This window comes from Chlorocebus sabaeus, chromosome 21, assembly GCF_047675955.1.
Source record: "Chlorocebus sabaeus isolate Y175 chromosome 21, mChlSab1.0.hap1, whole genome shotgun sequence".
Classification (NCBI taxonomy): domain Eukaryota; kingdom Metazoa; phylum Chordata; class Mammalia; order Primates; family Cercopithecidae; genus Chlorocebus; species Chlorocebus sabaeus.
Genome location: NC_132924.1, coordinates 116,909,990 through 116,923,256, shown reverse-complemented (window position 1 = coordinate 116,923,256; position 13,267 = coordinate 116,909,990). Strand labels below are relative to the sequence as shown.

The following is a 13,267-nucleotide window of genomic DNA, read 5'->3' as shown; positions in this document are numbered from 1 at the left end:
GTATTGCTCAGATACATCTCTGATACACTGATTCATCTAAGATCAAAAGTGCCCCCCCAATATATCCTCAGCAGCACGTGGCAAGCACATGAACAGCAGGTCAGTCGAGACGTTAGACGTGGCCAAGGTTTCCAAAGAAGGAGAGCTACTTTTCAGTTGATGCTATCTCCTTAAAAGCATGGCATGATTGCACTTCTCATGATATTATTTTCATGAACTTGTTCCTGATACAAGGTCTTTAGTACCATGCCTGGCTTCCATTTTGAAAAGTCTTCTTGTGCAAGATCGGTGCACTTCCCAGTTCTCATAGGAAGATACTTTGGTGCCGTACTCAGCTTACAGAAGGTCCTACATTTTCTTCACGCAGCTCTTTGTACTGATTCGCTTTTCATTTGGGAAAGCCATGAGAAACTTTTTTCATAAAAATATAACCATCGTCTCTATAAACTCTTCAAGATGATAAAGGGAGAGAGCATTATTTTGAAATGTTAGGCACAGGTTGGGAAAAATGGTGTTGAGAAAAAATTAAGATAGAAATTGTAAACTATCTCTCAAGCTGGAGATCTAGAGAACAAAGAAGTGGAGTAACAGATGGAGAGAAAAAGTCCTCACGCTGAGGAATGACCTAGAGCTTACTCTGAGGGGCAGCCTCCCAGTCACCACTTCAAATATCATATTACCTGCTATCAAGGGGATAAACCCAAAGGCAGCCCCATGGAGCCGTTTGATGAGCCATTTCTGTTTTAAAATTCAGTAAGAATGATCCCTTTGTTTATTTTCCCTAGGCTACCAACAAATTTATAAAATATCCTTGAATGTATTGTCCTTTTCATCAAGAATAACCTGCAAAAAAGCCAATCATCTTTATTGTGCATTACAGATGGAAGGGGAGAATTAACAACGACAAAGCCACAGCTTTTTATTCCTAGGCCCTTACTAGCCCTAAAACAACTAAATCTCTGTATTAGTTCATTTTCACATTGCTATGAAGAAATACCCAAGACTGAGTAATTTATGAAGGAAAGATGTTTAATTGACTCACAACTTTGCGAGCCTCGGGTAGGCTCAGGAAACTTACAATCATTACAAAAGGGAAAGCAAGCATTTCTTACATGGTGGCAGGCGAGAGATGGGAGAGCAAGAGAGGAACTACCAAACACTGAATAAAACACCAGATCTCTTCAGAACTCACTCACTATCACGAGAACAGCATAGGGGGAACTACCCCCATGATCCAATCACCTCCAACCAGCTCTCTCCCTCAACACCTAGGTATTACAATTCAAGAGGAGATTTGGGTGGGGACACAAAGCCTAGCCATATCACTCTCTGTTGCTAAAAAAGAAAAACTTAGGTGGAGATTGGGAAATTAAAGTCCAGTGTAATTGGCCTCACGACGGAGAACCAAGCCATTTTAGGACACTCACAATGATTAAAAACAAATTCTCAGCACTTAGGTTTGACATTCAGTTGGAAGAATGCTTTCCTGGGTCTGCAGACTGAAACCTAAGCAGCTGTGTGCTTCACTTAAATAAACATATATTCAATGCCTGAGACTGATTCACCCTCACAAATGATACTTCTTTTAATAGGATCTTACAGTCTACCCCCAGCCACATAGTTTTTGTCTTAAATAACCAATCATTTGAACAGGTAGTTAAAATGTATGGGCTTTGAGGACTATTCAGGTTTGAATTAGTAAAGTTACATATGGGAAGATTCAGTTCAGTCTGAACTATTGTAGCAGACATGGGAGTTATAACAAAAAAATATATTGGGCATTTATATGATTATATAATCCCATTGAAGCGGTGACCCTAAAAATCTATTTTCCAGGCCACATTTACTCCCAGGGATATCAGTGTAAGTTAGGTGAATCATCAATAAACTGCTGCTTTTCAGAAACTGTTTTAAGTGCTTTTATATTGATTTATGCTCACAACATTCCTACAAAGAAGTACAATTACTCTCTTCATTTTGCCGAGAACTAGTAAGCAGTGAATCCACGTTTCCAACCCTAGAATTCGGAGCCCACACTCTCAGCCAACATACTGTTCTCTACAGTTACTGGATTTGCCATCGCCTGTGACTCTGCCTGCTTTAGACTATGTATCTGACTACTGAATCACAGTGCAAGCAGAGTCCAACTGCCAAAACCAATCAGGTTATTCCTAGTTATATAAAAAAAGCAGTTACTTTACAGTAAAGGTCATTCATCCAAGGAACACTTCGCTCAGGATATATAATTGATTTCTTTTCCAATACCAAGACCGTGTCCAACCTAGACTGGAGGGTTTTAAAGATTCCGTGCTTCAAAATAAGAGCTTGATGGAGTCTTAGAGGAAGCAGATCTTACACTTAAGGCTTTTGCCATTTTTAAGGATGCCCAACTCCCATCATTGTGTCTGAAAGCATTGGACAAGGGACCACATACGTTCCTATAGGTTATTAGCTCCAATAGCTGTAAAACCTAAATTCTCAGCCAACTGGAGACATTTCAAGAGACAGAAATCACCCTAGAATACTTTATGGAAATAACAGTGGTCACTTTTAAGTTTTAAAGCAGTGGGTTTTTGTGGTGGTGGTGGTGGTTGGTTTTGTTTGTTTTTGAGATGGAGTCCCACTCTGTTGCCCAGGCTGAAGTGCAGTGGTGCAATCTCAGCTCACTGCAATCTCTGCCTTCTGCATTCCAGTGATTCTCCTGCCTGAGCCTTACAGATAGCTGGGTCTACAAGTGTTTGCCACCATGCCCAGGTAATTTTTGTATTTTTAGTAGAGACAGGGTTTGGCCATGTTGGTCAGGCTCATCTGGAACTCCTGGCCTCACGTGATCCACCTGCCTTGGTCTCCCGAAGTGCTGGGATTACAGGCATGAGACACAGCCACCAGTCTTAAAGATGACCCTACCTTTATTTAAAATGACCCTGCCTATATTTCCTCCCTTGAGTGCCTTATAGCCCCGACTTATTTGAAAAATTAGTATTTTGAAACAGTTTCAGAAAAAATCAAACCGTCAGTGGTTGGTCACACTAAATGGAAACATCAAAGCTCCTACTGCTCACAAATATTGTTAAAATGGAATAACAGGCACTGCTAAAGGGAATTAAAGTCACTCCTATCTTAAATGAACCCTAGACATTTTAAGTTCTGTGTCCTCTGCATAGAGTCTTTGTTCTTTGTCTCTCTGTTGTGGCCATTTAGAAAAGCTTTCAGCTCCTGATCACCAACTGAAACAGTGAAATGGTTCCCATGGTGGCAAACACAGCCTCTTGCCCTGGTTTTAACTTAAAAGAGATATTTATGTTACCCTTCCCATGAAGCAATTGACTGGTCAGTATGCTCTCTACTTATGTTATCCATAAAAATTTCCCAAACCAATTTACTTTTAGTGCGAGAGAAACAAACTCACCTACTCTTTAGTTCATAATATTGTACTAAAATGGACTTTGACTCTTGGTGTACACCAGAGTTTTGTTTTCATCAATACATATATGAAGCTATAATTAACATCTCATTACATTTGTGACTTTCATAAAATAAATGATTATTAAAAGTATAAAACCCAACAGCCTTCCCAGAATGAGATGTTTTGGGCTATAGAAATGTCTAGACTACAGAGAAATATCTTTCCAAAGCGAATACTACCTTTCTTCTCTTCAGCTCCCCTTTCTAAGAAAGAGATCCACAGATTGATAAGCTACTAGAGGTAGCCCACTGAATACTTGTACAGGCTTCTCCAACCTAATCCTCTGGGATGTCCATAAATTAATGACCTTCCACTGGAGAAAAGAAATAATTAGGTTCCTCAAAGTTCTTCAGGCCACACACAGTAAAGGTGCCTTTCCATTTGGCTCATACCACACAGAGAAGGACATTCGGTCACTTCATATCTCCTCCTAGGCTGTGCCACATGCCTCCAGACCCAGCTTTAAAAAATACTACAAAACAAAACAACTCTGCTCACAAAAGGACATCAGGACCTACAGACCCCTTACCAAAAACTGAGTTATGGCAAGATCCCCAGCCTCAAGATGGTTAAGGCTAATAAGAAATCTGCCCCCAAAAATGCAAAAAAAAAAAAATAAGTATACTAGGAAGCACAATAAAACCCAATTCATCAGGATTTCATCCATTCCTGGGTCAATAATCAACTCACCAAATGGAGTCATGACCAGAGAATTCTGACTCTACACTTAAAACCAGAGTCTCTCTCTCACCTCATGGATTTTTACTTCTTTTGAATCTCTGCTCTCAAGTTTCCTATAAAGGCATGATTTAGAGAAGTTGCTGCTTTGGCTCTGCTTTACAGCTATAGGATGAGGGCCTTCATCTAAGTTGGCAGCACTCAAAGCAACATCAAAGTTCTGCTCAAGATCCAACGCAGATTTGGTCTTTTCACATAGTCCCATATAGTCCCATATTTCTTGGATGCTTTGTTCGTTCCTTTTCATTCCTTTTTCTCTAATCTTGTCTTCTTCCTTTATTTCATTAAGTTGATCTTCAATCTCTGATAGCCTTTCTTCCACTTGATTGATTCAACTGTTGATACTTGTGTATGCTTCATGGAGTTCTTGTGCTGTGTTTTTCATCTCCACCAGGTCATTTATGTTCTTCTCAAACTGATTATTCTAGTTAGCAATTCATCTAGCCTTTTTTCAAGGTTCTTGCTTCCTTGCATTCCGTGTTAGAACATGATCCTTTATCTCAGAGGAATTTGTTATTACCCACCTTCTGAAGCCTACTTCTGTCAATTCGTCAAACTCATTCTCCATTGGGTTTTGTTCCCTTACTGGTGAGGAGTTGTGATCCTTTGGAGGAGAAGCAGCATTCTGGTTTTTGGAATTTTCAGCCTTTTTGTGCTGGTTTCTCCCCATCTTTGTGGATTTATCTACCTTTGGTCTTTGATGTTGGCACGTTCAGATGAAGTCTCTGAGGGGACATCCTTTTGTTGATGTTGATTCTATTTTATTCCATCTGTTAGTTTTCCTTCTGACAATCAGGCCTCTCTGATGCAGGTCTGCTGGAGTTTGCTGGAGGTCCACTCCAGGCCCTGTTTGTCTGGGTATCACCAGCAGAGGCTGCAGAACAGCAAAGATGGCTGCCTGCTCCTTCCTCTGGAAGCTTTATCACAGAAAGGCACCTGCCAGATGCCAGCCAGAGCTCTCTTGTATGAGGTATCTGTTGGTCCCTACTGGGAGGTGTCTCCCAATCAGGAGACACAGAAGTCAGGGACCCACTTGAGAAGGCAGTCTGGTCCTTAGCAGAGTGTGAACCCTGTGCTGGGAGGTCTGCTGCTCTCTTCAGAGTCATCAGGCAGGGACGTTTAAGTCTGCTGAAGCTGCACGCACAGGCACGCCTTCTCCCAGATGCTCTGTCCCAGGGAGACGGGGGTTTTATCTATAAGCCCCTGGCTGGGGCTGCTGCCTTTTTTTAAATTTTTTATTTTTTCAGAGATGCCCTGCCCAGAAAGGAGGCAGTCTGGCCACAGCGGCCTTGTTGAGCTGTGGCAGTCTGGCTACAGTGGCCTTACTGAGCTGTGATGGACTCCACCCGGTTCAATCTTCAGAGCGACTTCGTTTACGCTGTGGCGGTAAAACCGCCTACTTGAGCCTCAGCAATGGTGTATGACCCTCCCCCAACCAAGCTTGAGCATCCCAGGTAGAGCTCAGACTGCTGTGCTGGCAGCGAGAATTTCAAGCCAGTGGATCTCAGCTTGCTGGGCTCTGTGGGGGTGAGACCCACTGAGCCAGACCACTTGACTCCCTGGCTTCAGCCCCCTTTCCAGGGGAGTGAACGGTTCTGTCTCACTGGCATTCCAGGTGCCACTGAGTTATGAAAAAAAAAAAAAATAACTGAGTTATGAAAAAAAAAACAACTGGGTACCTCAGTTTGAAATGCAGAAATCGCCCACCTTCTGCGTCAATCTCACTGGGAGCTGCAGACTGGAGCTGTTCCTATTCGGCCATCTTGCCAGCCAGAGCTCGGATTTTTTATTTTTCTTCCTTTCTCTATATATATTTTTTTCTGTTCCTTTCCCTTTCCCTTTCCTTCTCTCCCTAGAGGGTGTGACGGAGGATAATGCTGGGTAGGGTCTTTTGGCTTTGCTTCCATAACCTTGTGCACTTTTGTCTGCGTGTTTTATATTGGGCTGGGTACTTTGACCTATAAGCCAGAAGATGGCGCTTATGGGTAACAGCAGGTTGCTGCCAGTGTGGCTGGGTATATAGTTGATCCTTGTTTACTGGGAAAACACTGGGTGGGGCTGGACCTGGCAAGTCCATCTACAGGTCCCCCAATGATAGGCACAAGCACCAGCTCTGAGGGAGAGTCCAGTGAGCAGCCACCAAGTGTCCAGAGGCGTGCCTCGGCATGGAGGTAGGAAACCTCCTTGGCCCCAAATTCTCTGCATAGGAGTCAGAGGCAGCCTAATCTCTTAATCCAGGAGAGTGGCTGCTGCAAATGCCTGGAGATCTGCCTGGTTGTGGGGTGGAGAGGGTCTCCTTGCACCACTATCACTGTACAGGAAGGACAGGGTGGCTCAGGCAGGTGCTCCAAATACCTGGAAATCTGTGAAGCAGAGAAGGTCTCACTGCACGGCAATCTCTGGACCAGAAGAATGGAGAAGCTCAGACTGCTGAATCATGCTAATGGGCACTCTGAATCCCTGGATATCTGCCTGGGCATGGAGTGGAGATGGCTCCCTTGCACGAGGATCTCTGCACAGGAAGGAAGGGGCAAGCCAGGCTGCTAGCCCATGTGAGCAAGTGCTTTAAATACTTGGAAATCTGCTCATGTGTAGAATGAAGAAGGCCCTGCTACACCACAGTCTCAGGAAAGTAGGCTGGGACACCCAGCAATAACACACACAGACCAGTTCTAGTTCATCAAGCTGGCCCTGGCTGAAAGTCTCATTGCCCAGGAGAAACCACAGCCGTAGCAGCTCTCCTCCTGCCCAAGGCCTGTGACTGGGGAAAGCACAATTCCAGTGCCTACTGTTGAGATGTTTTCCACGGTTCTGTCTGTGGAGGACCCTACCCTGATCCAGAGTAGGTGCTCCAGTCTCTGTCCCAATACGAAAATGCCTGCATGGTCACTCTGCTGGGTTGCCAAAGAACAGCTGACTTTAGAAGCACACAAATTAAAAATGGTGTCCTGTTCTCTGTCCTGGGGCTGGGAAAACACCTGTAGCTTTTTCCAGTATCTGTCTCTGTCAGTGTTTCCAAGCCTCTCGTGAAGTTAGCTCCAGGATTTGAGAGAAACAAAGTGCTCTCTCTCAGCCTGGGTTGCTCAGATCCTCAGTGGAAACGTGAGTTACAGAGGGAAGCTTCTACCTCTCATGTGCTGGGACTTCATTCACTTTTCTCAGCTGGACAGCATTATGGTGGCTGTTTGCCAGCATTCTCCTCCTCGGGATCTGGAGTGTTCTTCACAATTCCAGTGGATCTCCATTTTCCTTCTTGAATTAAAGCTCACAGTATTTATCTTTATGTACTGCCTTGCTATTTCCAAGTGGCTGTGGCATGCTAAAAGCCTCAAATTGCCATCTTGAAAAAAAAAATCTACCAACAGTGTTTGATATGAGTTGGCCAATACTCAACTGAAAATAAGAAACAAATTTATGTGCAAGGATAGTCTCTGAGGTTGAGCATTTTTGTTCAGTGATGAGGCATTTGAATTATCAACATACTTAATGCTATGGAAATCTATAGAACCAATTTCTTTAGGAAACAAATTCATATCTTAATAAAGAACATCCTTTTTATTGTTTAATTGCTGAAACAAGATGTCAGCCTATTACCCTAAGTAACAAGTTCAATCCTAGCCATTTACATCATCTAGTACCAAGTGGTATTTTTCAGAGAAATGAACAGGAGGAGGAAAATTCCTTGACTGGAAAAAAAATATTGATACATATAATCATTACAGAGCTGTATATGTATATAACACTAACTGTGAGATGAATGAAGAAATCTCTGAGATTCACTGTTGAGTAGCTTAAAATGTCCAAGTCCTCTGCTAGACTTGAAAACTATTTAGTGTTGAACAAGAATAAGATACTATATCTCACAACTCCTATGTAAATATTTCCATTCCTACTTTCTTTCTGCTTTCATTTTCACTGTGATCTATAGCCTCTCTTTCAGCCTCCTATTTGTATTTTACAACATGCATAATTACAGATTTATTCATTAATTATCTCATTTTCATACGATTTTTATATCTCTTGAATGATTTCTTGGAAACTTCTGCCTTTTTATTTTCCAGAGCAGCAGAGTATTTTTAGGCAATAATATTTTACCTTATCATGTCTTTCAACCATTAAAAGAAAAAGGGAAAGTAGTAAAATAAATAAACAAATACAGACAGTCACCAACTTACAATGGTTTCACTTAAGATTTTCAACGGCACGATGGTGGGAAAGAAATATTCATTGAGTAGAAACCATATTTCCATACTTCAAGTACCCATGCTACTATTATGTTTTTCATTTTCAGTACAGTACTCAATAAATGACATAAAATATTCAACAGCTTTCTATAATATAGGCTTTTTGTAAGATTATTCTGCCCAACTGTAGGCTAATGTTAGTGTTCTGAGCATGGTTAAGGTGGGCTAGGATAAGCTATGATGTTTGGTAGGTTAGGTTTATTAAACATATCTTCAAGCCAGGTATAGGGGTGTGTGCCTACAGACCCAGCTGCTCAGGAAGCTGAGGCAGGAGGATTGTTTGAGCTCGAAGAGTTTGAGAATATAGTGCACTATGAGCACACCTGAGAATAGCCACTGCACTCCAGCCTGGGCAACACAACAAGAGTCTACATTAAACAAAACAAAAACAAAAACAAAAAACAGCATCTTCACCTTAGAATAGTATCAACTTCTGATGGGTTTATTGGAACATAATCCTATCATAAGTTGAAGAGTATCTTTATATAGCAGAATATAGTAACATACTACAGACTTGTTTTCTCAAAGCATAAAGATAAACCAAACCAATGATCATTCATGGGAGAGGGACACCCAGACAGTGTCCTGCAAAATGAGAAATACTTGTAAGACATACTTCACATTCCTCACTGAGTCTCTTTCCCATGAAATAAAATCATTAAGAAATTTTTAGTAATATTTTAATTAAAATTTTGAGTATAGAAAGAAGGTTGTATAGCGTTACATTAAAAATAAAATAGATTAAATTTAAAAATAAAAATTTTACATAAAAGTAAATAAAAAATGTCAGGCTTATGTACTAAAGTATCAATAATTCGTTTAATTATGAATAGTCTACCAATTAAGAGACAGATAATAGAAGATTGTATTTAAATGTATGACCTTTTTGTATATGTTTCTTGTATGCTGTGTACAAGAAACTCACTTGAAATTTACCAACACAGGTTAGGACAATTTAAAAGGATGAGAAAAGGTATATTGCGCAAGCATTAATGCAAGGAAAGCAAGAGTGCCTGTATGTATATCAGCTAAAGCAAAGAAAATTACCAGAAACAGAGAGATTATATAATGATCAAAGGTTTAATCCATGAAGAAGACAGCAATATTAAAAGTGTGTTCACCAAAAAACAGAGCTTCAAAATATGTGATGAGAAAACTGCCAGAACTAAGGCGCGTGAGACTCGGACCTGCGCTGCCTCAGGATGTAAAGTGTAACAAGGGGGCAGGGGGATGAGGGGACAGCAGCATGGGCCTGTGAGGCCTGTGGGGTGCCCGCGTTCCCCAGATCCCCCCGCAGCCCGCTCCGCAGTGGTCCGCTCCGCTTGGTGGCCGCGTGCGGATTCGGATTCCAGACCCCAGGCTGCGTGTTCTCCACCGCTTGTTGTGGCCAGTGTTACTGCGGAGACCCCAGAGCAGCCTCGGCGCTATGGAGGAGCCCGGCGCTACCCCTCAGCCCTATCTGGGGCTGGTCCTGGAGGAGCTACGCAGGGTTGTGGCAGCACTGCCTGAAAGTAGGAGACCAGATTCGAATCCTCATGGTTTTCCATGGGAACTGGTGGTATGTGCAGCCGTTGTTGGATTTTTTGCTGTTCCCCTTTTTCTGTGGAGAGCTTTTAGATCCGTTAGGAGTCGGCTTTATGTGGAAAGAGAAAAACAACTTGCTGCAACGCTTTCTGGACTAATTGAAGAAAAATGTAAACTACTTGAAAAATTTAGCCTTATTCAAACAGAGTACGAAGCCTATGAAGCACAGTCATCTTTAGAGGATGCCAGCTTTGAGAAGGCGGCAGCAGAAGCACGAAGTTTGGAGGCAACCTGTGAAAAGCTGAACAGGTCCAATTCTGAACTTGAGGATGAAATCCTCTGTCTAGAAAAAGAGTTCAAAGAAGAGAAATCTAAACATTCTCAACAAGATGAATTGATGGCGGATATTTCAAAAAGGATACAGTCTCTAGAAAATGAGTCAAAATCCCTGAAATCACAAATAGCAGAAGCCAAAATCATCTGCAAGATCTTTAACATGAGTGAAGAACGACGCGAGATAGCAATACAAGATGCTTTGAGTGAAAATTCTCAACTTCAGGAAAGCCAGAAGCGGCTTTTGCAAGAAGCTGAAGTATGGAAAGAACAAGTGAGTGAACTTAATAAACAGAAAATAACATTTGAAGACTCCAAAGTACATGCAGAACAAGTTCTAAATGATAAAGAAAATCACATCAAGACTCTGACTGGATGCTTGCTAAAGATGAAAGATCGGGCTGCTGTGCTTGGAGAGGACATAACGGACGATGATAACTCGGAATTAGAAGTGAAGGGTGAATCGGAAAATGGTGTTTACTTAGATGATCCTCCAACAGGAGCTTTGAAGAAACTGATTCATGCTGCTGAGTTAAATGTTTCTTTAAAAACCTTAGAAGGAGAAAGAAACCACATTGTTATTGAGTTATCTGAAGTTGATAAAACAAAGGAAGAGCTTACAGAGCATATTAAAAATCTTCAGACTCAACAAGCATCTTTGCAGTCAGAAAATATGTATTTTGAAAGTGAGAATCAGAAGCTTCAACAGAAACTTAAAATAATGACTGAATTCTATCAAGAAAATGAAGTGAAACTCCACAGGAAATTGACAGAGGAAAATTCCCGGATACAGGAAGAAGAGAAACTTTCTAAAGTGGAAAAAAAGATCAGCCACACCACTGAAGGGCTGGAGACCTATGGAAAGCTAGCCAAAGATCTTGAAGAAGAATTGAAGAGAACTATTAATTTTTATCAAAGGCAGGTTATTTCCTACGAGAAAAAAGGACATGATAATTGGTTGGCAGCTCGGACTGCTGAAAGAAACCTCAATGATTTAAGGAAAGAAAATGCTCACAACAGACAAAAATTAACTGAAACGGAGTTTAAATTTGAACTTTTAGAAAAAGATCCTTGTGCACCTGATGTTTCAAATACAGCATTTGGCAGAGAGCATTCCCCATGTGGTCCCTCACCATTGGGTCAGCCTTCATCTGAAACGAGAGCTTTTCTGTCTCCTCAAACTGTGTTGGAGGGTCCACGGAGACCCTCACCTATGCTTCCGGGAGGAGAAGGAAGAGGCCCAAGAGGCCCAGGGAATCCTCTGGACCATCAGATTACCAATGAAAGAGGAGAACCAAGCTGTGATACGTTAACCAATCCTCACAGGGCTCCTTCTGATACTGGGTCCCTGTCATCTCCATGGGAACAGGACCGTAGGATGATGTTTCCTCCACCAGGACAATCATATCCTGATTCAGCGCTTCCTCCACAAAGGGAAGACAGATTTTATTCTAATTCTGATGGACTGTCTGGGCCAGCAGAACTCAGAATTTTTAATGTGCCTTCTTTGGATAAAATGGATGGGTCAATGCCTTCAGAAATGGAATCCAGTAGAAATGATGGCAAAGATCATCCTGGTAATGCAAATGTGCCTGATTCATCTTTCCCTGCTAAAAATGAAGCAACTGGTACCGGCTTTGTTCCTCCACCTCTGGCTCCAATCAGAGGTCCGTTGTTTCCTGTGAATACAAGAGGCCCATTCATGAGAAGAGGACCTCCTTTCCCCCCACCTCCTCCAGGAACCATGTTTGGAGTGTCTCAAGGTTACTATCCACCAAGGGATTTCCCAGGTCCACCACGTGCTCCATTTGCAGTGAGAAACATCTATCCACCGAGGAGTTTTCCTCCTTACCTTCACCCAAGACCTGGATTTTACCCCAACCCCACATTCTGAAGGTAGAAGCAAGTTCGTGTCAGGGTTGATTCTGCCTTCCAAGGAGCCTGCTACTGAACAACCAGAACCACAGCAAGAAACCCGACAATATTTTTGCTCTCTTCAAAAGTAATTTAGACTGATCTCATTTTCAGTTTAAGTAACGGCTGTTACTTAAGTGATTACACTTTTCTCAAATTGAAGTTTAAGGATTTATAGTTCTTAGTATAGTAGTTTGTAAATAAAGATGATTTAAATACAAATCTATGAGTAAATCATTTCCATTTTATTATTTCTAGATCGTATAAATTTTAATCTCAGGAACTAATCCACTACTATAGCAACAATAGTGGGAGTTTTATATATGTAATCTCGCAGGTGGGGAGGCTTTAAATTCTAAAGGCTGTGTCTTCATGCCTAGAACTGTATTCACTGTGCTTGTAGATAAATGAGAAAGTAACTTTATGCTTAATTACATATATTTTAGTTGATTTTTTTAAGAAAGAAAACTGCCAGAACTGAAAGGAGATATAGACGAATCCACAATTATAGTTAGAAATTTCCTCATGCCTTTTTCAATAATTGATAGAACTAGACAGAAAATCAGCAAGGAGTGTTGGCTTTGGCAGCACTTTCTAAAATTAGAATGATGTAGACAAGATTAACACGGCTCCTGCATATAGATTACACAAAATTTTGTGAAACATTTCATATTTTTAAAAAGAGGAAAAAAATCAACAAGAATATAAAACAACTCAAAATGCCATTAACCAAAAGAATCTATTTGGCATTTACAGAATATTCCACACAACAGCAGAATACACTTTTTTTTTTTGAATTCTGACAAAACACATGGCAAGATAGAGCTATCCTAGGCCCTAAAACTCGCCACAACAAATTTAAGAGATAGTAATCATCCAGAGCAGATGAAAACCAGAAATTATTGTAGGTAATCCAATTAGAAAACAGCATAAGAAAGATATGAAAATCCCTAAACGTTTGAAAATTTAAAAACACACTTCAAAATAGTCTATTGGTTAACAAAGAAGTATCAAGGAAAAATTTAAAAATACATTGGACTGGATAAAC

At 41.2% G+C, this 13,267-nt stretch overlaps 1 non-coding gene and 1 pseudogene across 1 annotated transcript; both read left to right on the top strand.

The window, feature by feature from the left end:
• The first annotated feature begins 9,839 nt into the window (after positions 1–9,839).
• LOC119621618 (cTAGE family member 8-like) lies at positions 9,840–12,370 on the top strand (annotated as a pseudogene).
• A 423-nt stretch (positions 12,371–12,793) lies between these two features.
• Positions 12,794–12,896, top strand: LOC119621633 (U6 spliceosomal RNA). The gene has a single exon (XR_005238180.2). It is a non-coding gene; the product is annotated as a U6 spliceosomal RNA (small nuclear RNA).
• Positions 12,897–13,267: the final 371 nt, after the last annotated feature.